The 27,284-nt window shown below is 42.6% G+C and overlaps 34 non-coding genes across 34 annotated transcripts; 22 read left to right on the forward strand and 12 right to left on the reverse strand.

Moving 5' to 3' along the window:
* Nucleotides 1-1,158: 1,158 nt before the first annotated feature.
* trnac-gca (transfer RNA cysteine (anticodon GCA)) lies at nucleotides 1,159-1,230 on the reverse strand. Its single transcript has one exon. It is a non-coding gene; the product is annotated as a tRNA-Cys (tRNA).
* Nucleotides 1,231-1,346: 116 nt separating this feature from the next.
* Nucleotides 1,347-1,418, reverse strand: trnac-gca (transfer RNA cysteine (anticodon GCA)). Its single transcript has one exon. It is a non-coding gene; the product is annotated as a tRNA-Cys (tRNA).
* A 950-nt stretch (nucleotides 1,419-2,368) lies between these two features.
* trnaa-ugc (transfer RNA alanine (anticodon UGC)) lies at nucleotides 2,369-2,440 on the forward strand. Its single transcript has one exon. It is a non-coding gene; the product is annotated as a tRNA-Ala (tRNA).
* A 1,369-nt stretch (nucleotides 2,441-3,809) lies between these two features.
* On the forward strand, nucleotides 3,810-3,881 carry trnaa-ugc (transfer RNA alanine (anticodon UGC)). The gene has a single exon. It is a non-coding gene; the product is annotated as a tRNA-Ala (tRNA).
* A 1,112-nt stretch (nucleotides 3,882-4,993) lies between these two features.
* Nucleotides 4,994-5,065, forward strand: trnat-cgu (transfer RNA threonine (anticodon CGU)). Its single transcript has one exon. It is a non-coding gene; the product is annotated as a tRNA-Thr (tRNA).
* Nucleotides 5,066-5,252: 187 nt separating this feature from the next.
* Nucleotides 5,253-5,324, forward strand: trnaa-cgc (transfer RNA alanine (anticodon CGC)). Its single transcript has one exon. It is a non-coding gene; the product is annotated as a tRNA-Ala (tRNA).
* Nucleotides 5,325-6,593: 1,269 nt separating this feature from the next.
* On the reverse strand, nucleotides 6,594-6,665 carry trnac-gca (transfer RNA cysteine (anticodon GCA)). Its single transcript has one exon. It is a non-coding gene; the product is annotated as a tRNA-Cys (tRNA).
* Nucleotides 6,666-6,781: 116 nt separating this feature from the next.
* Nucleotides 6,782-6,853, reverse strand: trnac-gca (transfer RNA cysteine (anticodon GCA)). Its single transcript has one exon. It is a non-coding gene; the product is annotated as a tRNA-Cys (tRNA).
* Nucleotides 6,854-7,803: 950 nt separating this feature from the next.
* Nucleotides 7,804-7,875, forward strand: trnaa-ugc (transfer RNA alanine (anticodon UGC)). The gene has a single exon. It is a non-coding gene; the product is annotated as a tRNA-Ala (tRNA).
* Nucleotides 7,876-9,244: 1,369 nt separating this feature from the next.
* On the forward strand, nucleotides 9,245-9,316 carry trnaa-ugc (transfer RNA alanine (anticodon UGC)). The gene has a single exon. It is a non-coding gene; the product is annotated as a tRNA-Ala (tRNA).
* Nucleotides 9,317-10,426: 1,110 nt separating this feature from the next.
* trnat-cgu (transfer RNA threonine (anticodon CGU)) lies at nucleotides 10,427-10,498 on the forward strand. The gene has a single exon. It is a non-coding gene; the product is annotated as a tRNA-Thr (tRNA).
* A 187-nt stretch (nucleotides 10,499-10,685) lies between these two features.
* On the forward strand, nucleotides 10,686-10,757 carry trnaa-cgc (transfer RNA alanine (anticodon CGC)). The gene has a single exon. It is a non-coding gene; the product is annotated as a tRNA-Ala (tRNA).
* Nucleotides 10,758-12,020: 1,263 nt separating this feature from the next.
* trnac-gca (transfer RNA cysteine (anticodon GCA)) lies at nucleotides 12,021-12,092 on the reverse strand. The gene has a single exon. It is a non-coding gene; the product is annotated as a tRNA-Cys (tRNA).
* A 116-nt stretch (nucleotides 12,093-12,208) lies between these two features.
* On the reverse strand, nucleotides 12,209-12,280 carry trnac-gca (transfer RNA cysteine (anticodon GCA)). The gene has a single exon. It is a non-coding gene; the product is annotated as a tRNA-Cys (tRNA).
* A 212-nt stretch (nucleotides 12,281-12,492) lies between these two features.
* trnaa-ugc (transfer RNA alanine (anticodon UGC)) lies at nucleotides 12,493-12,564 on the forward strand. The gene has a single exon. It is a non-coding gene; the product is annotated as a tRNA-Ala (tRNA).
* A 684-nt stretch (nucleotides 12,565-13,248) lies between these two features.
* Nucleotides 13,249-13,320, forward strand: trnaa-ugc (transfer RNA alanine (anticodon UGC)). The gene has a single exon. It is a non-coding gene; the product is annotated as a tRNA-Ala (tRNA).
* Nucleotides 13,321-14,430: 1,110 nt separating this feature from the next.
* On the forward strand, nucleotides 14,431-14,502 carry trnat-cgu (transfer RNA threonine (anticodon CGU)). The gene has a single exon. It is a non-coding gene; the product is annotated as a tRNA-Thr (tRNA).
* Nucleotides 14,503-14,689: 187 nt separating this feature from the next.
* Nucleotides 14,690-14,761, forward strand: trnaa-cgc (transfer RNA alanine (anticodon CGC)). Its single transcript has one exon. It is a non-coding gene; the product is annotated as a tRNA-Ala (tRNA).
* A 1,263-nt stretch (nucleotides 14,762-16,024) lies between these two features.
* Nucleotides 16,025-16,096, reverse strand: trnac-gca (transfer RNA cysteine (anticodon GCA)). The gene has a single exon. It is a non-coding gene; the product is annotated as a tRNA-Cys (tRNA).
* Nucleotides 16,097-16,212: 116 nt separating this feature from the next.
* Nucleotides 16,213-16,284, reverse strand: trnac-gca (transfer RNA cysteine (anticodon GCA)). The gene has a single exon. It is a non-coding gene; the product is annotated as a tRNA-Cys (tRNA).
* Nucleotides 16,285-16,496: 212 nt separating this feature from the next.
* trnaa-ugc (transfer RNA alanine (anticodon UGC)) lies at nucleotides 16,497-16,568 on the forward strand. The gene has a single exon. It is a non-coding gene; the product is annotated as a tRNA-Ala (tRNA).
* Nucleotides 16,569-17,252: 684 nt separating this feature from the next.
* trnaa-ugc (transfer RNA alanine (anticodon UGC)) lies at nucleotides 17,253-17,324 on the forward strand. The gene has a single exon. It is a non-coding gene; the product is annotated as a tRNA-Ala (tRNA).
* A 1,112-nt stretch (nucleotides 17,325-18,436) lies between these two features.
* trnat-cgu (transfer RNA threonine (anticodon CGU)) lies at nucleotides 18,437-18,508 on the forward strand. Its single transcript has one exon. It is a non-coding gene; the product is annotated as a tRNA-Thr (tRNA).
* Nucleotides 18,509-18,695: 187 nt separating this feature from the next.
* Nucleotides 18,696-18,767, forward strand: trnaa-cgc (transfer RNA alanine (anticodon CGC)). The gene has a single exon. It is a non-coding gene; the product is annotated as a tRNA-Ala (tRNA).
* Nucleotides 18,768-20,036: 1,269 nt separating this feature from the next.
* trnac-gca (transfer RNA cysteine (anticodon GCA)) lies at nucleotides 20,037-20,108 on the reverse strand. Its single transcript has one exon. It is a non-coding gene; the product is annotated as a tRNA-Cys (tRNA).
* Nucleotides 20,109-20,224: 116 nt separating this feature from the next.
* On the reverse strand, nucleotides 20,225-20,296 carry trnac-gca (transfer RNA cysteine (anticodon GCA)). Its single transcript has one exon. It is a non-coding gene; the product is annotated as a tRNA-Cys (tRNA).
* A 950-nt stretch (nucleotides 20,297-21,246) lies between these two features.
* Nucleotides 21,247-21,318, forward strand: trnaa-ugc (transfer RNA alanine (anticodon UGC)). Its single transcript has one exon. It is a non-coding gene; the product is annotated as a tRNA-Ala (tRNA).
* Nucleotides 21,319-22,687: 1,369 nt separating this feature from the next.
* trnaa-ugc (transfer RNA alanine (anticodon UGC)) lies at nucleotides 22,688-22,759 on the forward strand. Its single transcript has one exon. It is a non-coding gene; the product is annotated as a tRNA-Ala (tRNA).
* Nucleotides 22,760-23,869: 1,110 nt separating this feature from the next.
* Nucleotides 23,870-23,941, forward strand: trnat-cgu (transfer RNA threonine (anticodon CGU)). The gene has a single exon. It is a non-coding gene; the product is annotated as a tRNA-Thr (tRNA).
* Nucleotides 23,942-24,128: 187 nt separating this feature from the next.
* trnaa-cgc (transfer RNA alanine (anticodon CGC)) lies at nucleotides 24,129-24,200 on the forward strand. The gene has a single exon. It is a non-coding gene; the product is annotated as a tRNA-Ala (tRNA).
* Nucleotides 24,201-25,463: 1,263 nt separating this feature from the next.
* trnac-gca (transfer RNA cysteine (anticodon GCA)) lies at nucleotides 25,464-25,535 on the reverse strand. Its single transcript has one exon. It is a non-coding gene; the product is annotated as a tRNA-Cys (tRNA).
* Nucleotides 25,536-25,651: 116 nt separating this feature from the next.
* On the reverse strand, nucleotides 25,652-25,723 carry trnac-gca (transfer RNA cysteine (anticodon GCA)). Its single transcript has one exon. It is a non-coding gene; the product is annotated as a tRNA-Cys (tRNA).
* Nucleotides 25,724-25,935: 212 nt separating this feature from the next.
* Nucleotides 25,936-26,007, forward strand: trnaa-ugc (transfer RNA alanine (anticodon UGC)). The gene has a single exon. It is a non-coding gene; the product is annotated as a tRNA-Ala (tRNA).
* Nucleotides 26,008-26,691: 684 nt separating this feature from the next.
* Nucleotides 26,692-26,763, forward strand: trnaa-ugc (transfer RNA alanine (anticodon UGC)). The gene has a single exon. It is a non-coding gene; the product is annotated as a tRNA-Ala (tRNA).
* The last annotated feature ends 521 nt before the right edge of the window (nucleotides 26,764-27,284 follow it).

The raw sequence follows: 27,284 nt of genomic DNA on the forward strand, positions 1-27,284 counted from the left end.
TCATAATTGCATGCTATAGAGTTCTACTCAACTGCCTTTCGCAGACAACTCTGCCCTGTGCTCTCAAGTCCATAAAGCACACATCTATAGAATTTGCAAAAAAGGTGCATTTGTACAAGGCATTTTTGCTGATGAAGAACCTTGATAGATCTGGTTTGTAGCCTTCATAAAGGCATGCTATAGATTTCTGCTGAAGTCCTTTTCAGATTCAACTCTGCTGTGAGTTCTCAAACTATATGTCCCCAGTCTAAGTGGCACAATGGCCAAGTGCCCTTTGCTGAACGTAGGTCTCTTAAGAGAGGGACTAGACATAGGGGGCACCCGGATTTGAACCGGGGACCTCTTGCTATGCAGTCAAATGCTCTCCCACTGATCGTAAAAGTAATATCTATTAAATGAACTGAAATGTATGGATTGTGCGGTGTGAAACCAAATCTTAACCAAAGTACCTAAATATATACTGGTAGGCAAAACTCTCTGCTAAACACAAAGCAGCCTTAAGAGAGGAAATGGACATATTGGTCATGCGGATTTGAACCGGGGACCTCTTGATCTGTAGTCAAACTCCCTACCACTGAGCTATGCCCCCTTCAATACAACCTCCCTTAAAATATATGGATCCTACATTGATCTTAGTCAGATAAAAAATAGCCCTTAAGCAAGGGATTGGACAAAAGGGGCACCCGGATCTGAACTATACTCCCTTGAAGGTAATATCTATTAAAATGGACTAAAATGCATGGATTCTACTATGTGAAAGCAAATCTTAACCAAAGTACCCTAAAAGGTAGCCAATACCCATTGCTGAATATAGCACCCTTAAGAGATGGACTGTACATAAGGGGAACCCTATGAACTGAAATGCATGGATTCTACTTTGTGAAAGCAAATCTTAGCCAAAGCAACCTATACCCATTCCTGAACATAGCACCTTTTTATGAGAAGCACTGGGCATAGGGGGCACCCAGATTTGAAGCGAGGACCTCTTGATCTGCAGTCAAATGCTGTACCACTGAGCTATACTCCTTTCGATATACACCGGCTTAAAATGTATGGATTCTACCTTGTAACAACAAATCTTAGCCAGATTACACAAATGTAAACTGGTAGCCAACAGGCATTGCTAAAAGTACAGCCTTTAAGCAATGGACTGGATACAGGGGGCACGCGGATTTGAACCGGGGACCTCTTGATCTGCAGTCAAATGCTCTACCACTGAGCTATACCCCCTGGAACATAGTAAGTACTAAAATGAACTGAAATGCATGGATCCTACTTTGTAAAAGCAAATCTTAGCATAAGTACCCATTGCTGAACTTAGCACCCTTAAGAGAGGGACTGGACATAGGGGGCACCCAGATTTGAACTGGGGACCTCTTGATCTGCAGTCAAATGCTCTACCACTGAGCTATACCCCCTTCAATGCAACCCACCTTAAGCAAGGGACTTGACAAAAGGGGCACCTGGATCTGAACTAAACTCCTTTAAAGGTAATATCTATTAAAATGGAGTGAAATGCATGGATTCTACTTTGTAAAACCAAATCTTAGCCAAAGAACCCATTGCTGAACAGAGCATCCTTCAGAGAGGCAATAGACATACGGGGCACCCGGATTTTAAGGTTTAATGTGGTGATGTAGCTCAGTGGTAGAGCGCATGCTGGGTTCAGTCCCCAGTATCTCCATTGCTGCTGTTTCATGCATTGAAGTTAAACATGAAGCACACATCTATAGAATTTGCAAAAACGGCGCATTTGTACAAGGCATTTGCTGAATAAAGAACCTTGATAGATCTGGTTTGTAGCCTTCATAATGGCATGCTATAGATTTCTTCTTAAGTCCTTTTGAGAGTCAAGTCTGCTGTGAGTTCTCAAACTATATGTCCCCACTCTACATGGCACAATGTCCAAGTGGCTTGGCGTTGGTCTTGTAACCAGAAGAACGTGGGTTTTATCCACTTTCATGCATTTTTCTTCATGCAAGACAACAAGCAAAGAAGCTTAATTAAAGGTCTCCATACTTGTTCCTCAGGAACCTCCTTCCTCGGTGCATTGCCTGATTGCGGGTGCTATGTTGTATCTACTCAATGACAGGACATTGCTTGTTGTCTGGCATTGTGGCCAAATGGCAAGGTGTCGATCTCGTAAACCGACGATCACAGCCTTGATCCCTTTCCGTGCCTGAAGGGCTGTTGTGTCTTTCTGTTGAAAATTTCTGGCTTGCTTTAGCATGCTCTTTCAAACATATCTCTGAGACTGTAGGTTGCCCTAAAAGCATGGAAACAATGCAGCATCTTAAGGATGCTGTCTTTGGAAGTCTGCAGAGTTTTGTTGCCAGGATGACAGTGTACACATATGCGACTTTTGTGAGGGGATGTAGCTCAGTGGTAGAGCGCATGCTTTGCATGTATGAGGTCCTGGGTTCAATCCCCAGCATCTCCATTTCTGCTGTTTTGCAACTTGACAGTAAACATAAAGCCCATGTCTCTGGAAATTGCACAATAAAATCGGCATGTGTACAAGGCATTTGCTGATGAAGTAGCTTTATAAATCTCATTTCTTATAGGCTTCATAATTGCATGCTATAGATTTCTACTCAACTGCCTTTCACAGACAACTCTGCCCTGTGTTCTCAAGCCCACACTTATATTGTAGAAGTGGCGCAATTGCCAAGTTGCCTGGTGTTGGTCTTGTGAACTGAAGCTCACAGGTTTGATCTCTGTTTGTCCCTATTTGTTGATGCAAGAAAAAAGTAAAGTGGCTTAATTGCAGTTTACCATACTTGTTGCTCAAAACCTTCCTACCTCACTGCATGTTTTAATTGAGGGTGCTCTAATGTCTGTGTTACCTTCTGGTTTTCTGCTTTTTAGTTGGACCTCTGTCCAATTCAACATCTGTCTGTTCTTCTTTGCTTTGGTATGCTCTTTCCAATGTATTTGTGACATTGTCGGTTGTTCTAAAAGCATGGGAAAATGCAACAGCTTAACATTAGTGTTTTGCAAGTCTGTACATTTGTCTTGCAATGATAACAGTACACCAATGGCATTGGTTCTTGTCGGGGTGTAGCTCAGTGGTAGATCGCGTGCTTTGTATGCATGAAGTCGTGGGTTCAATCCCCAGTATCTGCTTTGCTGCCGTTTTGCACCTTGAAATAAAACATGAAGCACACATCTATAGAATTTGCAAAAAAGGTGCATTTGTACAAGGCATTTGCTGATGAAGAACCTTGATAGATCTGGTTTGTAGCCTTCATAATAGCATGCTATAGATTTCTTCTTAAGTCCTTTTGAGAGTCAACTCTGCTGTGAGTTCTCAAACTATATGTCCCCACTCTACATGGCACAATGTCCAAGTGGCTTGGCGTTGGTCTTGTAACCAGAAGAACGTGGGTTTGATCCACTTTCATGCATTTTTGTTCATGCAAGACAACAAGCAAAGAAGCTTAATTAAAGGTCTCCATACTTGTTCCTCAGGAACCTCCTTCCTCGGTGCATTGCCTGATTGCGGGTGCTATGTTGTGTCTACTAAATGACAGGACATTGCTTGTTGTCTGGCATTGTGGCCAAATGGCAAGGTGTCGATCTCATAAACCGACGATCACAGCCTTGATCCCTTTCCGTGCCTGAAGGGCTGTTGTGTCTTTCTGTTGAAAATTTCTGGCTTGCTTTAGCATGCTCTTTCAAACATATCTCTGAGACTGTAGGTTGCCCTAAAAGCATGGAAACAATGCAGCATCTTAAGGATGCTGTCTTTGGAAGTCTGCAGAGTTTTGTTGCCAGGATGACAGTGTACACAAACGCGACTTTTGTGAGGGGATGTAGCTCAGTGGTAGAGCGCATGCTTTGCATGTATGAGGTCCTGGGTTCAATCCCCAGCATCTCCATTTCTGCTGTTTTGCAACTTGAAAGTAAACATAAAGCCCATGTCTCTGGAAATTGCACAATAAAATCGACATGTTTACAAGGCATTTGCTGATGAAGTAGCTTTATAAATCTCATTTCTTATAGGCTTCATAATTGCATGCTATAGATTTCTACTCAACTGCCTTTCACAGACAACTCTGCCCTGTGTTCTCAAGCCCACACTTATATTGTAGAAGTGGCGCAATTGCCAAGTTGCCTGGCGTTGGTCTTGTGAACTGAAGCTCACAGGTTTGATCTCTGTTTGTCCCTATTTGTTGATGCAAGAAAAAAGTACAGTGGCTTAATTGCAGTTTACCATACTTGTTGCTCAAAACCTTCCTACCTCACTGCATGTTTTAATTGAGGGTGCTCTAATGTCTGTGTTACCTTCTGGTTTTCTGCTTTTTAGTTGGACCTCTGTCCAATTCAACATCTGTCTGTTCTTCTTTGCTTTGGTATGCTCTTTCCAATGTATTTGTGACATTGTCGGTTGTTCTAAAAGCATGGGAAAATGCAACAGCTTAACATTAGTCTTTTGCAAGTCTGTACATTTGTCTTGCAATGATAACAGTACACCAATGGCATTGGTTCTTGTCGGGGTGTAGCTCAGTGGTAGATCGCGTGCTTTGTATGCATGAAGTCGTGGGTTCAATCCCCAGTATCTGCTTTGCTGCCGTTTTGCACCTTGAAATAAAACATGAAGCACACACATCTATAGAATTTGCAAAAAAGGTGCATTTGTACAAGGCATTTGCTGATGAAGAACCTTGATAGATCTGGTTTGTAGCCTTCATAATAGCATGCTATAGATTTCTTCTTAAGTCCTTTTGAGAGTCAACTCTGCTGTGAGTTCTCAAACTATATGTCCCCAGTCTACGTGGCACAATGTCCAAGTGGCTTGGCATTGGTCTTGTGAACAGAAGAATGTGGGTTTGATCCACGTTCATGCAGTTTTGTTCATGCAAGACAACAAGCAAAGAAGCTTAATTAAAGCTTTCCATACTTGTTCCTCAAAAACCTCCTTGCTCAGTGCATTGATTGATTGCGGGTGCTATGTTGTATCTACTAAGTGACAGGACATTGCTTGCTGTCTGGCATGGTGGCCAAGTGGTAAGGCGTCGGTCTCGTAAACCGAAGATCACGGGTTCGACCCCCGTCCGTGCCTGAAGGGGTGTTGTGTCTTTCTGTTGAAAATGTTTGGCTTGCTTTAGCATGCTCTTTCAAACATATCTCTGAGACTGTAGGTTGTCCTAAAAGCATGGAAACAATGCAGCAGTTTAAGGATGCTGCTTTTGCAAGTCTCCAGAGTTTTGTTATCAGGATGACACCATACAAAGCAACTAACTTTGTGAGGGGATGTAGCTCAGTGGTAGAGCGCATGCTTCGCATGTATGAGGTCCTGGGTTCAATCCCCAGCATCTCCATTTCTGCTGTTTTGCAACTTGAAAGTAGGCATAAATTTGCACAATAAAATCGGCATTTGTACAAGGCATTTGCTGATGAAGTAGTTTGATAAATTTGATTTCTTATAGGCTTCATAATTGCATGCTATAGAGTTCTACTCAACTGCCTTTCGCAGACAACTCTGCCCTGTGCTCTCAAGTCCATAAAGCACACATCTATAGAATTTGCAAAAAAGGTGCATTTGTACAAGGCATTTTTGCTGATGAAGAACCTTGATAGATCTGGTTTGTAGCCTTCATAAAGGCATGCTATAGATTTCTGCTGAAGTCCTTTTTAGATTCAACTCTGCTGTGAGTTCTCAAACTATATGTCCCCAGTCTAAGTGGCACAATGGCCAAGTGCCCTTTGCTGAACGTAGGTCTCTTAAGAGAGGGACTAGACATAGGGGGCACCCGGATTTGAACCGGGGACCTCTTGCTATGCAGTCAAATGCTCTCCCACTGATCGTAAAAGTAATATCTATTAAATGAACTGTAATGTATGGATTGTGCGGTGTGAAACCAAATCTTAACCAAAGTACCTAAATATATACTGGTAGGCAAAACTCTCTGCTAAACACAAAGCAGCCTTAAGAGAGGAAATGGACATATTGGTCATGCGGATTTGAACCGGGGACCTCTTGATCTGTAGTCAAACTCCCTACCACTGAGCTATGCCCCCTTCAATACAACCTCCCTTAAAATATATGGATCCTACATTGATCTTAGTCAGATAAAAAATAGCCCTTAAGCAAGGGATTGGACAAAAGGGGCACCCGGATCTGAACTATACTCCCTTGAAGGTAATATCTATTAAAATGGACTAAAATGCATGGATTCTACTATGTGAAAGCAAATCTTAGCCAAAGTACCCTAAAAGGTAGCCAATACCCATTGCTGAATATAGCAGCCTTAAGAGATGGACTGGACATAAGGGGAACCCTATGAACTGAAATGCATGGATTCTACTTTGTGAAAGCAAATCTTAGCCAAAGCAACCTATACCCATTCCTGAACATAGCACCTTTTTATGAGAAGCACTGGGCATAGGGGGCACCCAGATTTGAAGCGAGGACCTCTTGATCTGCAGTCAAATGCTGTACCACTGAGCTATACTCCTTTCGATATACACCGGCTTAAAATGTATGGATTCTACCTTGTAACAACAAATCTTAGCCAGATTACACAAATGTAAACTGGTAGCCAACAGGCATTGCTAAAAGTACAGCCTTTAAGCAATGGACTGGATACAGGGGGCACCCGGATTTGAACCGGGGACCTCTTGATCTGCAGTCAAATGCTCTACCACTGAGCTATACCCCCTGGAACATAGTAAGTACTAAAATGAACTGAAATGCATGGATCCTACTTTGTAAAAGCAAATCTTAGCATAAGTACCCATTGCTGAACTTAGCACCCTTAAGAGAGGGACTGGACATAGGGGGCACCCAGATTTGAACTGGGGACCTCTTGAGCTGCAGTCAAATGCTCTACCACTGAGCTATACCCCCTTCAATGCAACCCACCTTAAGCAAGGGACTTGACAAAAGGGGCACCTGGATCTGAACTAAACTCCTTTAAAGGTAATATCTATTAAAATGGAGTGAAATGCATGGATTCTACTTTGTAAAACCAAATCTTAGCCAAAGAACCCATTGCTGAACAGAGCATCCTTCAGAGAGGCAATAGACATACGGGGCACCCGGATTTTAAGGTTTAATGTGGTGATGTAGCTCAGTGGTAGAGCGCATGCTGGGTTCAGTCCCCAGTATCTCCATTGCTGCTGTTTCATGCATTGAAGTTAAACATGAAGCACACATCTATAGAATTTGCAAAAACGGCGCATTTGTACAAGGCATTTGCTGAATAAAGAACCTTGATAGATCTGGTTTGTAGCCTTCATAATGGCATGCTATAGATTTCTTCTTAAGTCCTTTTGAGAGTCAAGTCTGCTGTGAGTTCTCAAACTATATGTCCCCACTCTACATGGCACAATGTCCAAGTGGCTTGGCGTTGGTCTTGTAACCAGAAGAACGTGGGTTTTATCCACTTTCATGCATTTTTCTTCATGCAAGACAACAAGCAAAGAAGCTTAATTAAAGGTCTCCATACTTGTTCCTCAGGAACCTCCTTCCTCGGTGCATTGCCTGATTGCGGGTGCTATGTTGTATCTACTAAATGACAGGACATTGCTTGTTGTCTGGCATTGTGGCCAAATGGCAAGGTGTCGATCTCGTAAACCGACGATCACAGCCTTGATCCCTTTCCGTGCCTGAAGGGCTGTTGTGTCTTTCTGTTGAAAATTTCTGGCTTGCTTTAGCATGCTCTTTCAAACATATCTCTGAGACTGTAGGTTGCCCTAAAAGCATGGAAACAATGCAGCATCTTAAGGATGCTGTCTTTGGAAGTCTGCAGAGTTTTGTTGCCAGGATGACAGTGTACACATATGTGACTTTTGTGAGGGGATGTAGCTCAGTGGTAGAGCGCATGCTTTGCATGTATGAGGTCCTGGGTTCAATCCCCAGCATCTCCATTTCTGCTGTTTTGCAACTTGACAGTAAACATAAAGCCCATGTCTCTGGAAATTGCACAATAAAATCGGCATGTGTACAAGGCATTTGCTGATGAAGTAGCTTTATAAATCTCATTTCTTATAGGCTTCATAATTGCATGCTATAGATTTCTACTCAACTGCCTTTCACAGACAACTCTGCCCTGTGTTCTCAAGCCCACACTTATATTGTAGAAGTGGCGCAATTGCCAAGTTGCCTGGTGTTGGTCTTGTGAACTGAAGCTCACAGGTTTGATCTCTGTTTGTCCCTATTTGTTGATGCAAGAAAAAAGTAAAGTGGCTTAATTGCAGTTTACCATACTTGTTGCTCAAAACCTTCCTACCTCACTGCATGTTTTAATTGAGGGTGCTCTAATGTCTGTGTTACCTTCTGGTTTTCTGCTTTTTAGTTGGACCTCTGTCCAATTCAACATCTGTCTGTTCTTCTTTGCTTTGGTATGCTCTTTCCAATGTATTTGTGACATTGTCGGTTGTTCTAAAAGCATGGGAAAATGCAACAGCTTAACATTAGTCTTTTGCAAGTCTGTACATTTGTCTTGCAATGATAACAGTACACCAATGGCATTGGTTCTTGTCGGGGTGTAGCTCAGTGGTAGATCGCGTGCTTTGCATGCATGAAGTCGTGGGTTCAATCCCCAGTATCTGCTTTGCTGCCGTTTTGCACCTTGAAATAAAACATGAAGCACACATCTATAGAATTTGCAAAAAAGGTGCATTTGTACAAGGCATTTGCTGATGAAGAACCTTGATAGATCTGGTTTGTAGCCTTCATAATAGCATGCTATAGATTTCTTCTTAAGTCCTTTTGAGAGTCAACTCTGCTGTGAGTTCTCAAACTATATGTCCCCACTCTACATGGCACAATGTCCAAGTGGCTTGGCGTTGGTCTTGTAACCAGAAGAACGTGGGTTTTATCCACTTTCATGCATTTTTGTTCATGCAAGACAACAAGCAAAGAAGCTTAATTAAAGGTCTCCATACTTGTTCCTCAGGAACCTCCTTCCTCGGTGCATTGCCTGATTGCGGGTGCTATGTTGTGTCTACTAAATGACAGGACATTGCTTGTTGTCTGGCATTGTGGCCAAATGGCAAGGTGTCGATCTCGTAAACCGACGATCACAGCCTTGATCCCTTTCCGTGCCTGAAGGGCTGTTGTGTCTTTCTGTTGAAAATTTCTGGCTTGCTTTAGCATGCTCTTTCAAACATATCTCTGAGACTGTAGGTTGCCCTAAAAGCATGGAAACAATGCAGCATCTTAAGGATGCTGTCTTTGGAAGTCTGCAGAGTTTTGTTGCCAGGATGACAGTGTACACATACGCGACTTTTGTGAGGGGATGTAGCTCAGTGGTAGAGCGCATGCTTTGCATGTATGAGGTCCTGGGTTCAATCCCCAGCATCTCCATTTCTGCTGTTTTGCAACTTGAAAGTAAACATAAAGCCCATGTCTCTGGAAATTGCACAATAAAATCGGCATGTTTACAAGGCATTTGCTGATGAAGTAGCTTTATAAATCTCATTTCTTATAGGCTTCATAATTGCATGCTATAGATTTCTACTCAACTGCCTTTCACAGACAACTCTGCCCTGTGTTCTCAAGCCCACACTTATATTGTAGAAGTGGCGCAATTGCCAAGTTGCCTGGCGTTGGTCTTGTGAACTGAAGCTCACAGGTTTGATCTCTGTTTGTCCCTATTTGTTGATGCAAGAAAAAAGTACAGTGGCTTAATTGCAGTTTACCATACTTGTTGCTCAAAACCTTCCTACCTCACTGCATGTTTTAATTGAGGGTGCTCTAATGTCTGTGTTACCTTCTGGTTTTCTGCTTTTTAGTTGGACCTCTGTCCAATTCAACATCTGTCTGTTCTTCTTTGCTTTGGTATGCTCTTTCCAATGTATTTGTGACATTGTCGGTTGTTCTAAAAGCATGGGAAAATGCAACAGCTTAACATTAGTCTTTTGCAAGTCTGTACATTTGTCTTGCAATGATAACAGTACACCAATGGCATTGGTTCTTGTCGGGGTGTAGCTCAGTGGTAGATTGCGTGCTTTGTATGCATGAAGTCGTGGGTTCAATCCCCAGTATCTGCTTTGCTGCCGTTTTGCACCTTGAAATAAAACATGAAGCACACATCTATAGAATTTGCAAAAAAGGTGCATTTGTACAAGGCATTTGCTGATGAAGAACCTTGATAGATCTGGTTTGTAGCCTTCATAATAGCATGCTATAGATTTCTTCTTAAGTCCTTTTGAGAGTCAACTCTGCTGTGAGTTCTCAAACTATATGTCCCCAGTCTACGTGGCACAATGTCCAAGTGGCTTGGCATTGGTCTTGTGAACAGAAGAATGTGGGTTTGATCCACGTTCATGCAGTTTTGTTCATGCAAGACAACAAGCAAAGAAGCTTAATTAAAGCTTTCCATACTTGTTCCTCAAAAACCTCCTTGCTCAGTGCATTGATTGATTGCGGGTGCTTTGTTGTATCTACTAAGTGACAGGACATTGCTTGCTGTCTGGCATGGTGGCCAAGTGGTAAGGCGTCGGTCTCGTAAACCGAAGATCACGGGTTCGACCCCCGTCCGTGCCTGAAGGGGTGTTGTGTCTTTCTGTTGAAAATGTTTGGCTTGCTTTAGCATGCTCTTTCAAACATATCTCTGAGACTGTAGGTTGTCCTAAAAGCATGGAAACAATGCAGCAGTTTAAGGATGCTGCTTTTGCAAGTCTCCAGAGTTTTGTTATCAGGATGACACCATACAAAGCGATTAACTTTGTGAGGGGATGTAGCTCAGTGGTAGAGCGCATGCTTCGCATGTATGAGGTCCTGGGTTCAATCCCCAGCATCTCCATTTCTGCTGTTTTGCAACTTGAAAGTAGGCATAAATTTGCACAATAAAATCGGCATTTGTACAAGGCATTTGCTGATGAAGTAGTTTGATAAATTTGATTTCTTATAGGCTTCATAATTGCATGCTATAGAGTTCTACTCAACTGCCTTTCGCAGACAACTCTGCCCTGTGCTCTCAAGTCCATAAAGCACACATCTATAGAATTTGCAAAAAAGGTGCATTTGTACAAGGCATTTTTGCTGATGAAGAACCTTGATAGATCTGGTTTGTAGCCTTCATAAAGGCATGCTATAGATTTCTGCTGAAGTCCTTTTCAGATTCAACTCTGCTGTGAGTTCTCAAACTATATGTCCCCAGTCTACGTGGCACAATGGCCAAGTGCCCTTTGCTGAACGTAGGTCTCTTAAGAGAGGGACTAGACATAGGGGGCACCCGGATTTTAACCGGGGACCTCTTGCTATGCAGTCAAATGCTCTCCCACTGATCGTAAAAGTAATATCTATTAAATGAACTGAAATGTATGGATTGTGCGGTGTGAAACCAAATCTTAACCAAAGTACCTAAATATATACTGGTAGGCAAAACTCACTGCTAAACACAAAGCAGCCTTAAGAGAGGAAATGGACATATTGGTCATGCGGATTTGAACCGGGGACCTCTTGATCTATAGTCAAACTCCCTACCACTGAGCTATGCACCCTTCAATACAACCTCCCTTAAAATATATGGATCCTACATTGATCTTAGTCAGATAAAAAATAGCCCTTAAGCAAGGGATTGGACAAAAGGGGCACCCGGATCTGAACTATACTCCCTTGAAGGTAATATCTATTAAAATGGACTAAAATGCATGGATTCTACTATGTGAAAGCAAATCTTAGCCAAAGTACCCTAAAAGGTAGCCAATACCCATTGCTGAATATAGCACCCTTAAGAGATGGACTGGACATAAGGGGAACCCTATGAACTGAAATGCATGGATTCTACTTTGTGAAAGCAAGCCAAAGCAACCTATACCCATTCCTGAACATAGCACCTTTTTATGAGAAGCACTGGGCATAGGGGGCACCCAGATTTGAAGCGAGGACCTCTTGATCTGCAGTCAAATGCTGTACCACTGAGCTATACTCCTTTCGATATACACCGGCTTAAAATGTATGGATTCTACCTTGTAACAACAAATCTTAGCCAGATTACACAAATGTAAACTGGTAGCCAACAGGCATTGCTAAAAGTACAGCCTTAAAGCAAGGGACTGGATATAGGGGGCACCCGGATTTGAACCGGGGACCTCTTGATCTGCAGTCAAATGCTCTACCACTGAGCTATACCCCCTGGAACATAGTAAGTACTAAAATGAACTGAAATGCATGGATCCTACTTTGTAAAACCAAATCTCAGCCTAAGTACCCGTTGCTGAACTTAGCACCCTTAAGAGAGGGACTGGACATAGGGGGCACCCAGATTTGAACTGGGGACCTCTTGATCTGCAGTCAAATGCTCTACCACTGAGCTATACCCCCTTCAATGCAACCCACCTTAAGCAAGGGACTTGACAAAAGGGGCACCTGGATCTGAACTAAACTCCTTTAAAGGTAATATCTATTAAAATGGAGTGAAATGCATGGATTCTACTTTGTAAAACCAAATCTTAGCCAAAGAACCCATTGCTGAACAGAGCATCCTTCAGAGAGGGAATAGACATACGGGGCACCCGAATTTTAAGGTTTAATGTGGGGATGTAGCTCAGTGGTAGAGCGCATGCTTTGCGTGTATGAGGTCCTGGGTTCAATCCCCAGTATCTCCATTGCTGCTGTTTCATGCATTGAAGTTAAACATGAAGCACACATCTATAGAATTTGCAAAAACGGCGCATTTGTACAAGGCATTTGCTGAATAAAGAACCTTGGTAGATCTGGTTTGTAGCCTTCATAATGGCATGCTATAGCTTTCTTCCTAAGTCCTTTTGAGAGTCAAGTCTGCTGTGAGTTCTCAAACTATATGTCCCCACTCTACATGGCACAATGTCCAAGTGGCTTGGCGTTGGTCTTGTAACCAGAAGAGTGTGGGTTTTATCCACTTTCATGCATTTTTCTTCATGCAAGACAACAAGCAAAGAAGCTTAATTAAAGGTCTCCATACTTGTTCCTCAGGAACCTCCTTCCTCGGTGCATTGCCTGATTGCGGGTGCTATGTTGTATCTACTAAATGACAGGACATTGCTTGTTGTCTGGCATTGTGGCCGAATGGCAAGGTGTCGATCTCGTAAACCGACGATCACAGCCTTGATCCCTTTCCGTGCCTGAAGGGCTGTTGTGTCTTTCTGTTGAAAATTTCTGGCTTGCTTTAGCATGCTCTTTCAAACATATCTCTGAGACTGTAGGTTGCCCTAAAAGCATGGAAACAATGCAGCATCTTAAGGATGCTGTCTTTGGAAGTCTGCAGAGTTTTGTTGCCAGGATGACAGTGTACACATACGCGACTTTTGTGAGGGGATGTAGCTCAGTGGTAGAGCGCATGCTTTGCATGTATGAGGTCCTGGGTTCAATCCCCAGCATCTCCATTTCTGCTGTTTTGCAACTTGAAAGTAAACATAAAGCCCATGTCTCTGGAAATTGCACAATAAAATCGGCATGTGTACAAGGCATTTGCTGATGAAGTAGCTTTATAAATCTCATTTCTTATAGGCTTCATAATTGCATGCTATAGATTTCTACTCAACTGCCTTTCACAGACAACTCTGCCCTGTGTTCTCAAGCCCACACTTATATTGTAGAAGTGGCGCAATTGCCAAGTTGCCTGGCGTTGGTCTTGTGAACTGAAGCTCACAGGTTTGATCTCTGTTTGTCCCTATTTGTTGATGCAAGAAAAAAGTAAAGTGGCTTAATTGCAGTTTACCATACTTGTTGCTCAAAACCTTCCTACCTCACTGCATGTTTTAATTGAGGGTGCTCTAATGTCTGTGTTACCTTCTGGTTTTCTGCTTTTTAGTTGGACCTCTGTCCAATTCAACATCTGTCTGTTCTTCTTTGCTTTGGTATGCTCTTTCCAATGTATTTGTGACATTGTCGGTTGTTCTAAAAGCATGGGAAAATGCAACAGCTTAACATTAGTCTTTTGCAAGTCTGTACATTTGTCTTGCAATGATAACAGTACACCAATGGCATTGGTTCTTGTCGGGGTGTAGCTCAGTGGTAGATCGCGTGCTTTGCATGCATGAAGTCGTGGGTTCAATCCCCAGTATCTGCTTTGCTGCCGTTTTGCACCTTGAAATAAAACATGAAGCACACATCTATAGAATTTGCAAAAAAGGTGCATTTGTACAAGGCATTTGCTGATGAAGAACCTTGATAGATCTGGTTTGTAGCCTTCATAATAGCATGCTATAGATTTCTTCTTAAGTCCTTTTGAGAGTCAACTCTGCTGTGAGTTCTCAAACTATATGTCCCCAGTCTACGTGGCACAATGTCCAAGTGGCTTGGCATTGGTCTTGTGAACAGAAGAATGTGGGTTTGATCCACGTTCATGCAGTTTTGTTCATGCAAGACAACAAGCAAAGAAGCTTAATTAAAGCTTTCCATACTTGTTCCTCAAAAACCTCCTTGCTCAGTGCATTGATTGATTGCGGGTGCTATGTTGTATCTACTAAGTGACAGGACATTGCTTGCTGTCTGGCATGGTGGCCAAGTGGTAAGGCGTCGGTCTCGTAAACCGAAGATCACGGGGTCGACCCCCGTCCGTGCCTGAAGGGGTGTTGTGTCTTTCTGTTGAAAATGTTTGGCTTGCTTTAGCATGCTCTTTCAAACATATCTCTGAGACTGTAGGTTGTCCTAAAAGCATGGAAACAATGCAGCAGTTTAAGGATGCTGCTTTTGCAAGTCTCCAGAGTTTTGTTATCAGGATGACACCATACAAAGCGATTAACTTTGTGAGGGGATGTAGCTCAGTGGTAGAGCGCATGCTTCGCATGTATGAGGTCCTGGGTTCAATCCCCAGCATCTCCATTTCTGCTGTTTTGCAACTTGAAAGTAGGCATAAATTTGCACAATAAAATCGGCATTTGTACAAGGCATTTGCTGATGAAGTAGTTTGATAAATTTGATTTCTTATAGGCTTCATAATTGCATGCTATAGAGTTCTACTCAACTGCCTTTCGCAGACAACTCTGCCCTGTGCTCTCAAGTCCATAAAGCACACATCTATAGAATTTGCAAAAAAGGTGCATTTGTACAAGGCATTTTTGCTGATGAAGAACCTTGATAGATCTGGTTTGTAGCCTTCATAAAGGCATGCTATAGATTTCTGCTGAAGTCCTTTTCAGATTCAACTCTGCTGTGAGTTCTCAAACTATATGTCCCCAGTCTACGTGGCACAATGGCCAAGTGCCCTTTGCTGAACGTAGGTCTCTTAAGAGAGGGACTAGACATAGGGGGCACCCGGATTTTAACCGGGGACCTCTTGCTATGCAGTCAAATGCTCTCCCACTGATCGTAAAAGTAATATCTATTAAATGAACTGAAATGTATGGATTGTGCGGTGTGAAACCAAATCTTAACCAAAGTACCTAAATATATACTGGTAGGCAAAACTCACTGCTAAACACAAAGCAGCCTTAAGAGAGGAAATGGACATATTGGTCATGCGGATTTGAACCGGGGACCTCTTGATCTATAGTCAAACTCCCTACCACTGAGCTATGCACCCTTCAATACAACCTCCCTTAAAATATATGGATCCTACATTGATCTTAGTCAGATAAAAAATAGCCCTTAAGCAAGGGATTGGACAAAAGGGGCACCCGGATCTGAACTATACTCCCTTGAAGGTAATATCTATTAAAATGGACTAAAATGCATGGATTCTACTATGTGAAAGCAAATCTTAGCCAAAGTACCCTAAAAGGTAGCCAATACCCATTGCTGAATATAGCACCCTTAAGAGATGGACTGGACATAAGGGGAACCCTATGAACTGAAATGCATGGATTCTACTTTGTGAAAGCAAGCCAAAGCAACCTATACCCATTCCTGAACATAGCACCTTTTTATGAGAAGCACTGGGCATAGGGGGCACCCAGATTTGAAGCGAGGACCTCTTGATCTGCAGTCAAATGCTGTACCACTGAGCTATACTCCTTTCGATATACACCGGCTTAAAATGTATGGATTCTACCTTGTAACAACAAATCTTAGCCAGATTACACAAATGTAAACTGGTAGCCAACAGGCATTGCTAAAAGTACAGCCTTAAAGCAAGGGACTGGATATAGGGGGCACCCGGATTTGAACCGGGGACCTCTTGATCTGCAGTCAAATGCTCTACCACTGAGCTATACCCCCTGGAACATAGTAAGTACTAAAATGAACTGAAATGCATGGATCCTACTTTGTAAAACCAAATCTCAGCCTAAGTACCCGTTGCTGAACTTAGCACCCTTAAGAGAGGGACTGGACATAGGGGGCACCCAGATTTGAACTGGGGACCTCTTGATCTGCAGTCAAATGCTCTACCACTGAGCTATACCCCCTTCAATGCAACCCACCTTAAGCAAGGGACTTGACAAAAGGGGCACCTGGATCTGAACTAAACTCCTTTAAAGGTAATATCTATTAAAATGGAGTGAAATGCATGGATTCTACTTTGTAAAACCAAATCTTAGCCAAAGAACCCATTGCTGAACAGAGCATCCTTCAGAGAGGGAATAGACATACGGGGCACCCGAATTTTAAGGTTTAATGTGGGGATGTAGCTCAGTGGTAGAGCGCATGCTTTGCGTGTATGAGGTCCTGGGTTCAATCCCCAGTATCTCCATTGCTGCTGTTTCATGCATTGAAGTTAAACATGAAGCACACATCTATAGAATTTGCAAAAACGGCGCATTTGTACAAGGCATTTGCTGAATAAAGAACCTTGGTAGATCTGGTTTGTAGCCTTCATAATGGCATGCTATAGCTTTCTTCCTAAGTCCTTTTGAGAGTCAAGTCTGCTGTGAGTTCTCAAACTATATGTCCCCACTCTACATGGCACAATGTCCAAGTGGCTTGGCGTTGGTCTTGTAACCAGAAGAGTGTGGGTTTTATCCACTTTCATGCATTTTTGTTCATGCAAGACAACAAGCAAAGAAGCTTAATTAAAGGTCTCCATACTTGTTCCTCAGGAACCTCCTTCCTCGGTGCATTGCCTGATTGCGGGTGCTATGTTGTGTCTACTAAATGACAGGACATTGCTTGTTGTCTGGCATTGTGGCCAAATGGCAAGGTGTCGATCTCGTAAACCGACGATCACAGCCTTGATCCCTTTCCGTGCCTGAAGGGCTGTTGTGTCTTTCTGTTGAAAATTTCTGGCTTGCTTTAGCATGCTCTTTCAAACATATCTCTGAGACTGTAGGTTGCCCTAAAAGCATGGAAACAATGCAGCATCTTAAGGATGCTGTCTTTGGAAGTCTGCAGAGTTTTGTTGCCAGGATGACAGTGTACACAAACGCGACTTTTGTGAGGGGATGTAGCTCAGTGGTAGAGCGCATGCTTTGCATGTATGAGGTCCTGGGTTCAATCCCCAGCATCTCCATTTCTGCTGTTTTGCAACTTGAAAGTAAACATAAAGCCCATGTCTCTGGAAATTGCACAATAAAATCGACATGTTTACAAGGCATTTGCTGATGAAGTAGCTTTATAAATCTCATTTCTTATAGGCTTCATAATTGCATGCTATAGATTTCTACTCAACTGCCTTTCACAGACAACTCTGCCCTGTGTTCTCAAGCCCACACTTATATTGTAGAAGTGGCGCAATTGCCAAGTTGCCTGGCGTTGGTCTTGTGAACTGAAGCTCACAGGTTTGATCTCTGTTTGTCCCTATTTGTTGATGCAAGAAAAAAGTACAGTGGCTTAATTGCAGTTTACCATACTTGTTGCTCAAAACCTTCCTACCTCACTGCATGTTTTAATTGAGGGTGCTCTAATGTCTGTGTTACCTTCTGGTTTTCTGCTTTTTAGTTGGACCTCTGTCCAATTCAACATCTGTCTGTTCTTCTTTGCTTTGGTATGCTCTTTCCAATGTATTTGTGACATTGTCGGTTGTTCTAAAAGCATGGGAAAATGCAACAGCTTAACATTAGTCTTTTGCAAGTCTGTACATTTGTCTTGCAATGATAACAGTACACCAATGGCATTGGTTCTTGTCGGGGTGTAGCTCAGTGGTAGATCGCGTGCTTTGTATGCATGAAGTCGTGGGTTCAATCCCCAGTATCTGCTTTGCTGCCGTTTTGCACCTTGAAATAAAACATGAAGCACACACATCTATAGAATTTGCAAAAAAGGTGCATTTGTACAAGGCATTTGCTGATGAAGAACCTTGATAGATCTGGTTTGTAGCCTTCATAATAGCATGCTATAGATTTCTTCTTAAGTCCTTTTGAGAGTCAACTCTGCTGTGAGTTCTCAAACTATATGTCCCCAGTCTACGTGGCACAATGTCCAAGTGGCTTGGCATTGGTCTTGTGAACAGAAGAATGTGGGTTTGATCCACGTTCATGCAGTTTTGTTCATGCAAGACAACAAGCAAAGAAGCTTAATTAAAGCTTTCCATACTTGTTCCTCAAAAACCTCCTTGCTCAGTGCATTGATTGATTGCGGGTGCTATGTTGTATCTACTAAGTGACAGGACATTGCTTGCTGTCTGGCATGGTGGCCAAGTGGTAAGGCGTCGGTCTCGTAAACCGAAGATCACGGGTTCGACCCCCGTCCGTGCCTGAAGGGGTGTTGTGTCTTTCTGTTGAAAATGTTTGGCTTGCTTTAGCATGCTCTTTCAAACATATCTCTGAGACTGTAGGTTGTCCTAAAAGCATGGAAACAATGCAGCAGTTTAAGGATGCTGCTTTTGCAAGTCTCCAGAGTTTTGTTATCAGGATGACACCATACAAAGCAACTAACTTTGTGAGGGGATGTAGCTCAGTGGTAGAGCGCATGCTTCGCATGTATGAGGTCCTGGGTTCAATCCCCAGCATCTCCATTTCTGCTGTTTTGCAACTTGAAAGTAGGCATAAATTTGCACAATAAAATCGGCATTTGTACAAGGCATTTGCTGATGAAGTAGTTTGATAAATTTGATTTCTTATAGGCTTCATAATTGCATGCTATAGAGTTCTACTCAACTGCCTTTCGCAGACAACTCTGCCCTGTGCTCTCAAGTCCATAAAGCACACATCTATAGAATTTGCAAAAAAGGTGCATTTGTACAAGGCATTTTTGCTGATGAAGAACCTTGATAGATCTGGTTTGTAGCCTTCATAAAGGCATGCTATAGATTTCTGCTGAAGTCCTTTTTAGATTCAACTCTGCTGTGAGTTCTCAAACTATATGTCCCCAGTCTAAGTGGCACAATGGCCAAGTGCCCTTTGCTGAACGTAGGTCTCTTAAGAGAGGGACTAGACATAGGGGGCACCCGGATTTGAACCGGGGACCTCTTGCTATGCAGTCAAATGCTCTCCCACTGATCGTAAAAGTAATATCTATTAAATGAACTGTAATGTATGGATTGTGCGGTGTGAAACCAAATCTTAACCAAAGTACCTAAATATATACTGGTAGGCAAAACTCTCTGCTAAACACAAAGCAGCCTTAAGAGAGGAAATGGACATATTGGTCATGCGGATTTGAACCGGGGACCTCTTGATCTGTAGTCAAACTCCCTACCACTGAGCTATGCCCCCTTCAATACAACCTCCCTTAAAATATATGGATCCTACATTGATCTTAGTCAGATAAAAAATAGCCCTTAAGCAAGGGATTGGACAAAAGGGGCACCCGGATCTGAACTATACTCCCTTGAAGGTAATATCTATTAAAATGGACTAAAATGCATGGATTCTACTATGTGAAAGCAAATCTTAGCCAAAGTACCCTAAAAGGTAGCCAATACCCATTGCTGAATATAGCAGCCTTAAGAGATGGACTGGACATAAGGGGAACCCTATGAACTGAAATGCATGGATTCTACTTTGTGAAAGCAAATCTTAGCCAAAGCAACCTATACCCATTCCTGAACATAGCACCTTTTTATGAGAAGCACTGGGCATAGGGGGCACCCAGATTTGAAGCGAGGACCTCTTGATCTGCAGTCAAATGCTGTACCACTGAGCTATACTCCTTTCGATATACACCGGCTTAAAATGTATGGATTCTACCTTGTAACAACAAATCTTAGCCAGATTACACAAATGTAAACTGGTAGCCAACAGGCATTGCTAAAAGTACAGCCTTTAAGCAATGGACTGGATACAGGGGGCACCCGGATTTGAACCGGGGACCTCTTGATCTGCAGTCAAATGCTCTACCACTGAGCTATACCCCCTGGAACATAGTAAGTACTAAAATGAACTGAAATGCATGGATCCTACTTTGTAAAAGCAAATCTTAGCATAAGTACCCATTGCTGAACTTAGCACCCTTAAGAGAGGGACTGGACATAGGGGGCACCCAGATTTGAACTGGGGACCTCTTGAGCTGCAGTCAAATGCTCTACCACTGAGCTATACCCCCTTCAATGCAACCCACCTTAAGCAAGGGACTTGACAAAAGGGGCACCTGGATCTGAACTAAACTCCTTTAAAGGTAATATCTATTAAAATGGAGTGAAATGCATGGATTCTACTTTGTAAAACCAAATCTTAGCCAAAGAACCCATTGCTGAACAGAGCATCCTTCAGAGAGGCAATAGACATACGGGGCACCCGGATTTTAAGGTTTAATGTGGTGATGTAGCTCAGTGGTAGAGCGCATGCTGGGTTCAGTCCCCAGTATCTCCATTGCTGCTGTTTCATGCATTGAAGTTAAACATGAAGCACACATCTATAGAATTTGCAAAAACGGCGCATTTGTACAAGGCATTTGCTGAATAAAGAACCTTGATAGATCTGGTTTGTAGCCTTCATAATGGCATGCTATAGATTTCTTCTTAAGTCCTTTTGAGAGTCAAGTCTGCTGTGAGTTCTCAAACTATATGTCCCCACTCTACATGGCACAATGTCCAAGTGGCTTGGCGTTGGTCTTGTAACCAGAAGAACGTGGGTTTTATCCACTTTCATGCATTTTTCTTCATGCAAGACAACAAGCAAAGAAGCTTAATTAAAGGTCTCCATACTTGTTCCTCAGGAACCTCCTTCCTCGGTGCATTGCCTGATTGCGGGTGCTATGTTGTATCTACTAAATGACAGGACATTGCTTGTTGTCTGGCATTGTGGCCAAATGGCAAGGTGTCGATCTCGTAAACCGACGATCACAGCCTTGATCCCTTTCCGTGCCTGAAGGGCTGTTGTGTCTTTCTGTTGAAAATTTCTGGCTTGCTTTAGCATGCTCTTTCAAACATATCTCTGAGACTGTAGGTTGCCCTAAAAGCATGGAAACAATGCAGCATCTTAAGGATGCTGTCTTTGGAAGTCTGCAGAGTTTTGTTGCCAGGATGACAGTGTACACATATGTGACTTTTGTGAGGGGATGTAGCTCAGTGGTAGAGCGCATGCTTTGCATGTATGAGGTCCTGGGTTCAATCCCCAGCATCTCCATTTCTGCTGTTTTGCAACTTGACAGTAAACATAAAGCCCATGTCTCTGGAAATTGCACAATAAAATCGGCATGTGTACAAGGCATTTGCTGATGAAGTAGCTTTATAAATCTCATTTCTTATAGGCTTCATAATTGCATGCTATAGATTTCTACTCAACTGCCTTTCACAGACAACTCTGCCCTGTGTTCTCAAGCCCACACTTATATTGTAGAAGTGGCGCAATTGCCAAGTTGCCTGGTGTTGGTCTTGTGAACTGAAGCTCACAGGTTTGATCTCTGTTTGTCCCTATTTGTTGATGCAAGAAAAAAGTAAAGTGGCTTAATTGCAGTTTACCATACTTGTTGCTCAAAACCTTCCTACCTCACTGCATGTTTTAATTGAGGGTGCTCTAATGTCTGTGTTACCTTCTGGTTTTCTGCTTTTTAGTTGGACCTCTGTCCAATTCAACATCTGTCTGTTCTTCTTTGCTTTGGTATGCTCTTTCCAATGTATTTGTGACATTGTCGGTTGTTCTAAAAGCATGGGAAAATGCAACAGCTTAACATTAGTCTTTTGCAAGTCTGTACATTTGTCTTGCAATGATAACAGTACACCAATGGCATTGGTTCTTGTCGGGGTGTAGCTCAGTGGTAGATCGCGTGCTTTGCATGCATGAAGTCGTGGGTTCAATCCCCAGTATCTGCTTTGCTGCCGTTTTGCACCTTGAAATAAAACATGAAGCACACATCTATAGAATTTGCAAAAAAGGTGCATTTGTACAAGGCATTTGCTGATGAAGAACCTTGATAGATCTGGTTTGTAGCCTTCATAATAGCATGCTATAGATTTCTTCTTAAGTCCTTTTGAGAGTCAACTCTGCTGTGAGTTCTCAAACTATATGTCCCCACTCTACATGGCACAATGTCCAAGTGGCTTGGCGTTGGTCTTGTAACCAGAAGAACGTGGGTTTTATCCACTTTCATGCATTTTTGTTCATGCAAGACAACAAGCAAAGAAGCTTAATTAAAGGTCTCCATACTTGTTCCTCAGGAACCTCCTTCCTCGGTGCATTGCCTGATTGCGGGTGCTATGTTGTGTCTACTAAATGACAGGACATTGCTTGTTGTCTGGCATTGTGGCCAAATGGCAAGGTGTCGATCTCGTAAACCGACGATCACAGCCTTGATCCCTTTCCGTGCCTGAAGGGCTGTTGTGTCTTTCTGTTGAAAATTTCTGGCTTGCTTTAGCATGCTCTTTCAAACATATCTCTGAGACTGTAGGTTGCCCTAAAAGCATGGAAACAATGCAGCATCTTAAGGATGCTGTCTTTGGAAGTCTGCAGAGTTTTGTTGCCAGGATGACAGTGTACACATACGCGACTTTTGTGAGGGGATGTAGCTCAGTGGTAGAGCGCATGCTTTGCATGTATGAGGTCCTGGGTTCAATCCCCAGCATCTCCATTTCTGCTGTTTTGCAACTTGAAAGTAAACATAAAGCCCATGTCTCTGGAAATTGCACAATAAAATCGGCATGTTTACAAGGCATTTGCTGATGAAGTAGCTTTATAAATCTCATTTCTTATAGGCTTCATAATTGCATGCTATAGATTTCTACTCAACTGCCTTTCACAGACAACTCTGCCCTGTGTTCTCAAGCCCACACTTATATTGTAGAAGTGGCGCAATTGCCAAGTTGCCTGGCGTTGGTCTTGTGAACTGAAGCTCACAGGTTTGATCTCTGTTTGTCCCTATTTGTTGATGCAAGAAAAAAGTACAGTGGCTTAATTGCAGTTTACCATACTTGTTGCTCAAAACCTTCCTACCTCACTGCATGTTTTAATTGAGGGTGCTCTAATGTCTGTGTTACCTTCTGGTTTTCTGCTTTTTAGTTGGACCTCTGTCCAATTCAACATCTGTCTGTTCTTCTTTGCTTTGGTATGCTCTTTCCAATGTATTTGTGACATTGTCGGTTGTTCTAAAAGCATGGGAAAATGCAACAGCTTAACATTAGTCTTTTGCAAGTCTGTACATTTGTCTTGCAATGATAACAGTACACCAATGGCATTGGTTCTTGTCGGGGTGTAGCTCAGTGGTAGATTGCGTGCTTTGTATGCATGAAGTCGTGGGTTCAATCCCCAGTATCTGCTTTGCTGCCGTTTTGCACCTTGAAATAAAACATGAAGCACACATCTATAGAATTTGCAAAAAAGGTGCATTTGTACAAGGCATTTGCTGATGAAGAACCTTGATAGATCTGGTTTGTAGCCTTCATAATAGCATGCTATAGATTTCTTCTTAAGTCCTTTTGAGAGTCAACTCTGCTGTGAGTTCTCAAACTATATGTCCCCAGTCTACGTGGCACAATGTCCAAGTGGCTTGGCATTGGTCTTGTGAACAGAAGAATGTGGGTTTGATCCACGTTCATGCAGTTTTGTTCATGCAAGACAACAAGCAAAGAAGCTTAATTAAAGCTTTCCATACTTGTTCCTCAAAAACCTCCTTGCTCAGTGCATTGATTGATTGCGGGTGCTTTGTTGTATCTACTAAGTGACAGGACATTGCTTGCTGTCTGGCATGGTGGCCAAGTGGTAAGGCGTCGGTCTCGTAAACCGAAGATCACGGGTTCGACCCCCGTCCGTGCCTGAAGGGGTGTTGTGTCTTTCTGTTGAAAATGTTTGGCTTGCTTTAGCATGCTCTTTCAAACATATCTCTGAGACTGTAGGTTGTCCTAAAAGCATGGAAACAATGCAGCAGTTTAAGGATGCTGCTTTTGCAAGTCTCCAGAGTTTTGTTATCAGGATGACACCATACAAAGCGATTAACTTTGTGAGGGGATGTAGCTCAGTGGTAGAGCGCATGCTTCGCATGTATGAGGTCCTGGGTTCAATCCCCAGCATCTCCATTTCTGCTGTTTTGCAACTTGAAAGTAGGCATAAATTTGCACAATAAAATCGGCATTTGTACAAGGCATTTGCTGATGAAGTAGTTTGATAAATTTGATTTCTTATAGGCTTCATAATTGCATGCTATAGAGTTCTACTCAACTGCCTTTCGCAGACAACTCTGCCCTGTGCTCTCAAGTCCATAAAGCACACATCTATAGAATTTGCAAAAAAGGTGCATTTGTACAAGGCATTTTTGCTGATGAAGAACCTTGATAGATCTGGTTTGTAGCCTTCATAAAGGCATGCTATAGATTTCTGCTGAAGTCCTTTTCAGATTCAACTCTGCTGTGAGTTCTCAAACTATATGTCCCCAGTCTACGTGGCACAATGGCCAAGTGCCCTTTGCTGAACGTAGGTCTCTTAAGAGAGGGACTAGACATAGGGGGCACCCGGATTTTAACCGGGGACCTCTTGCTATGCAGTCAAATGCTCTCCCACTGATCGTAAAAGTAATATCTATTAAATGAACTGAAATGTATGGATTGTGCGGTGTGAAACCAAATCTTAACCAAAGTACCTAAATATATACTGGTAGGCAAAACTCACTGCTAAACACAAAGCAGCCTTAAGAGAGGAAATGGACATATTGGTCATGCGGATTTGAACCGGGGACCTCTTGATCTATAGTCAAACTCCCTACCACTGAGCTATGCACCCTTCAATACAACCTCCCTTAAAATATATGGATCCTACATTGATCTTAGTCAGATAAAAAATAGCCCTTAAGCAAGGGATTGGACAAAAGGGGCACCCGGATCTGAACTATACTCCCTTGAAGGTAATATCTATTAAAATGGACTAAAATGCATGGATTCTACTATGTGAAAGCAAATCTTAGCCAAAGTACCCTAAAAGGTAGCCAATACCCATTGCTGAATATAGCACCCTTAAGAGATGGACTGGACATAAGGGGAACCCTATGAACTGAAATGCATGGATTCTACTTTGTGAAAGCAAGCCAAAGCAACCTATACCCATTCCTGAACATAGCACCTTTTTATGAGAAGCACTGGGCATAGGGGGCACCCAGATTTGAAGCGAGGACCTCTTGATCTGCAGTCAAATGCTGTACCACTGAGCTATACTCCTTTCGATATACACCGGCTTAAAATGTATGGATTCTACCTTGTAACAACAAATCTTAGCCAGATTACACAAATGTAAACTGGTAGCCAACAGGCATTGCTAAAAGTACAGCCTTAAAGCAAGGGACTGGATATAGGGGGCACCCGGATTTGAACCGGGGACCTCTTGATCTGCAGTCAAATGCTCTACCACTGAGCTATACCCCCTGGAACATAGTAAGTACTAAAATGAACTGAAATGCATGGATCCTACTTTGTAAAACCAAATCTCAGCCTAAGTACCCGTTGCTGAACTTAGCACCCTTAAGAGAGGGACTGGACATAGGGGGCACCCAGATTTGAACTGGGGACCTCTTGATCTGCAGTCAAATGCTCTACCACTGAGCTATACCCCCTTCAATGCAACCCACCTTAAGCAAGGGACTTGACAAAAGGGGCACCTGGATCTGAACTAAACTCCTTTAAAGGTAATATCTATTAAAATGGAGTGAAATGCATGGATTCTACTTTGTAAAACCAAATCTTAGCCAAAGAACCCATTGCTGAACAGAGCATCCTTCAGAGAGGGAATAGACATACGGGGCACCCGAATTTTAAGGTTTAATGTGGGGATGTAGCTCAGTGGTAGAGCGCATGCTTTGCGTGTATGAGGTCCTGGGTTCAATCCCCAGTATCTCCATTGCTGCTGTTTCATGCATTGAAGTTAAACATGAAGCACACATCTATAGAATTTGCAAAAACGGCGCATTTGTACAAGGCATTTGCTGAATAAAGAACCTTGGTAGATCTGGTTTGTAGCCTTCATAATGGCATGCTATAGCTTTCTTCCTAAGTCCTTTTGAGAGTCAAGTCTGCTGTGAGTTCTCAAACTATATGTCCCCACTCTACATGGCACAATGTCCAAGTGGCTTGGCGTTGGTCTTGTAACCAGAAGAGTGTGGGTTTTATCCACTTTCATGCATTTTTCTTCATGCAAGACAACAAGCAAAGAAGCTTAATTAAAGGTCTCCATACTTGTTCCTCAGGAACCTCCTTCCTCGGTGCATTGCCTGATTGCGGGTGCTATGTTGTATCTACTAAATGACAGGACATTGCTTGTTGTCTGGCATTGTGGCCGAATGGCAAGGTGTCGATCTCGTAAACCGACGATCACAGCCTTGATCCCTTTCCGTGCCTGAAGGGCTGTTGTGTCTTTCTGTTGAAAATTTCTGGCTTGCTTTAGCATGCTCTTTCAAACATATCTCTGAGACTGTAGGTTGCCCTAAAAGCATGGAAACAATGCAGCATCTTAAGGATGCTGTCTTTGGAAGTCTGCAGAGTTTTGTTGCCAGGATGACAGTGTACACATACGCGACTTTTGTGAGGGGATGTAGCTCAGTGGTAGAGCGCATGCTTTGCATGTATGAGGTCCTGGGTTCAATCCCCAGCATCTCCATTTCTGCTGTTTTGCAACTTGAAAGTAAACATAAAGCCCATGTCTCTGGAAATTGCACAATAAAATCGGCATGTGTACAAGGCATTTGCTGATGAAGTAGCTTTATAAATCTCATTTCTTATAGGCTTCATAATTGCATGCTATAGATTTCTACTCAACTGCCTTTCACAGACAACTCTGCCCTGTGTTCTCAAGCCCACACTTATATTGTAGAAGTGGCGCAATTGCCAAGTTGCCTGGCGTTGGTCTTGTGAACTGAAGCTCACAGGTTTGATCTCTGTTTGTCCCTATTTGTTGATGCAAGAAAAAAGTAAAGTGGCTTAATTGCAGTTTACCATACTTGTTGCTCAAAACCTTCCTACCTCACTGCATGTTTTAATTGAGGGTGCTCTAATGTCTGTGTTACCTTCTGGTTTTCTGCTTTTTAGTTGGACCTCTGTCCAATTCAACATCTGTCTGTTCTTCTTTGCTTTGGTATGCTCTTTCCAATGTATTTGTGACATTGTCGGTTGTTCTAAAAG

Source organism: Astyanax mexicanus, chromosome 11 (genome assembly GCF_023375975.1).
Source record: "Astyanax mexicanus isolate ESR-SI-001 chromosome 11, AstMex3_surface, whole genome shotgun sequence".
Classification (NCBI taxonomy): domain Eukaryota; kingdom Metazoa; phylum Chordata; class Actinopteri; order Characiformes; family Acestrorhamphidae; genus Astyanax; species Astyanax mexicanus.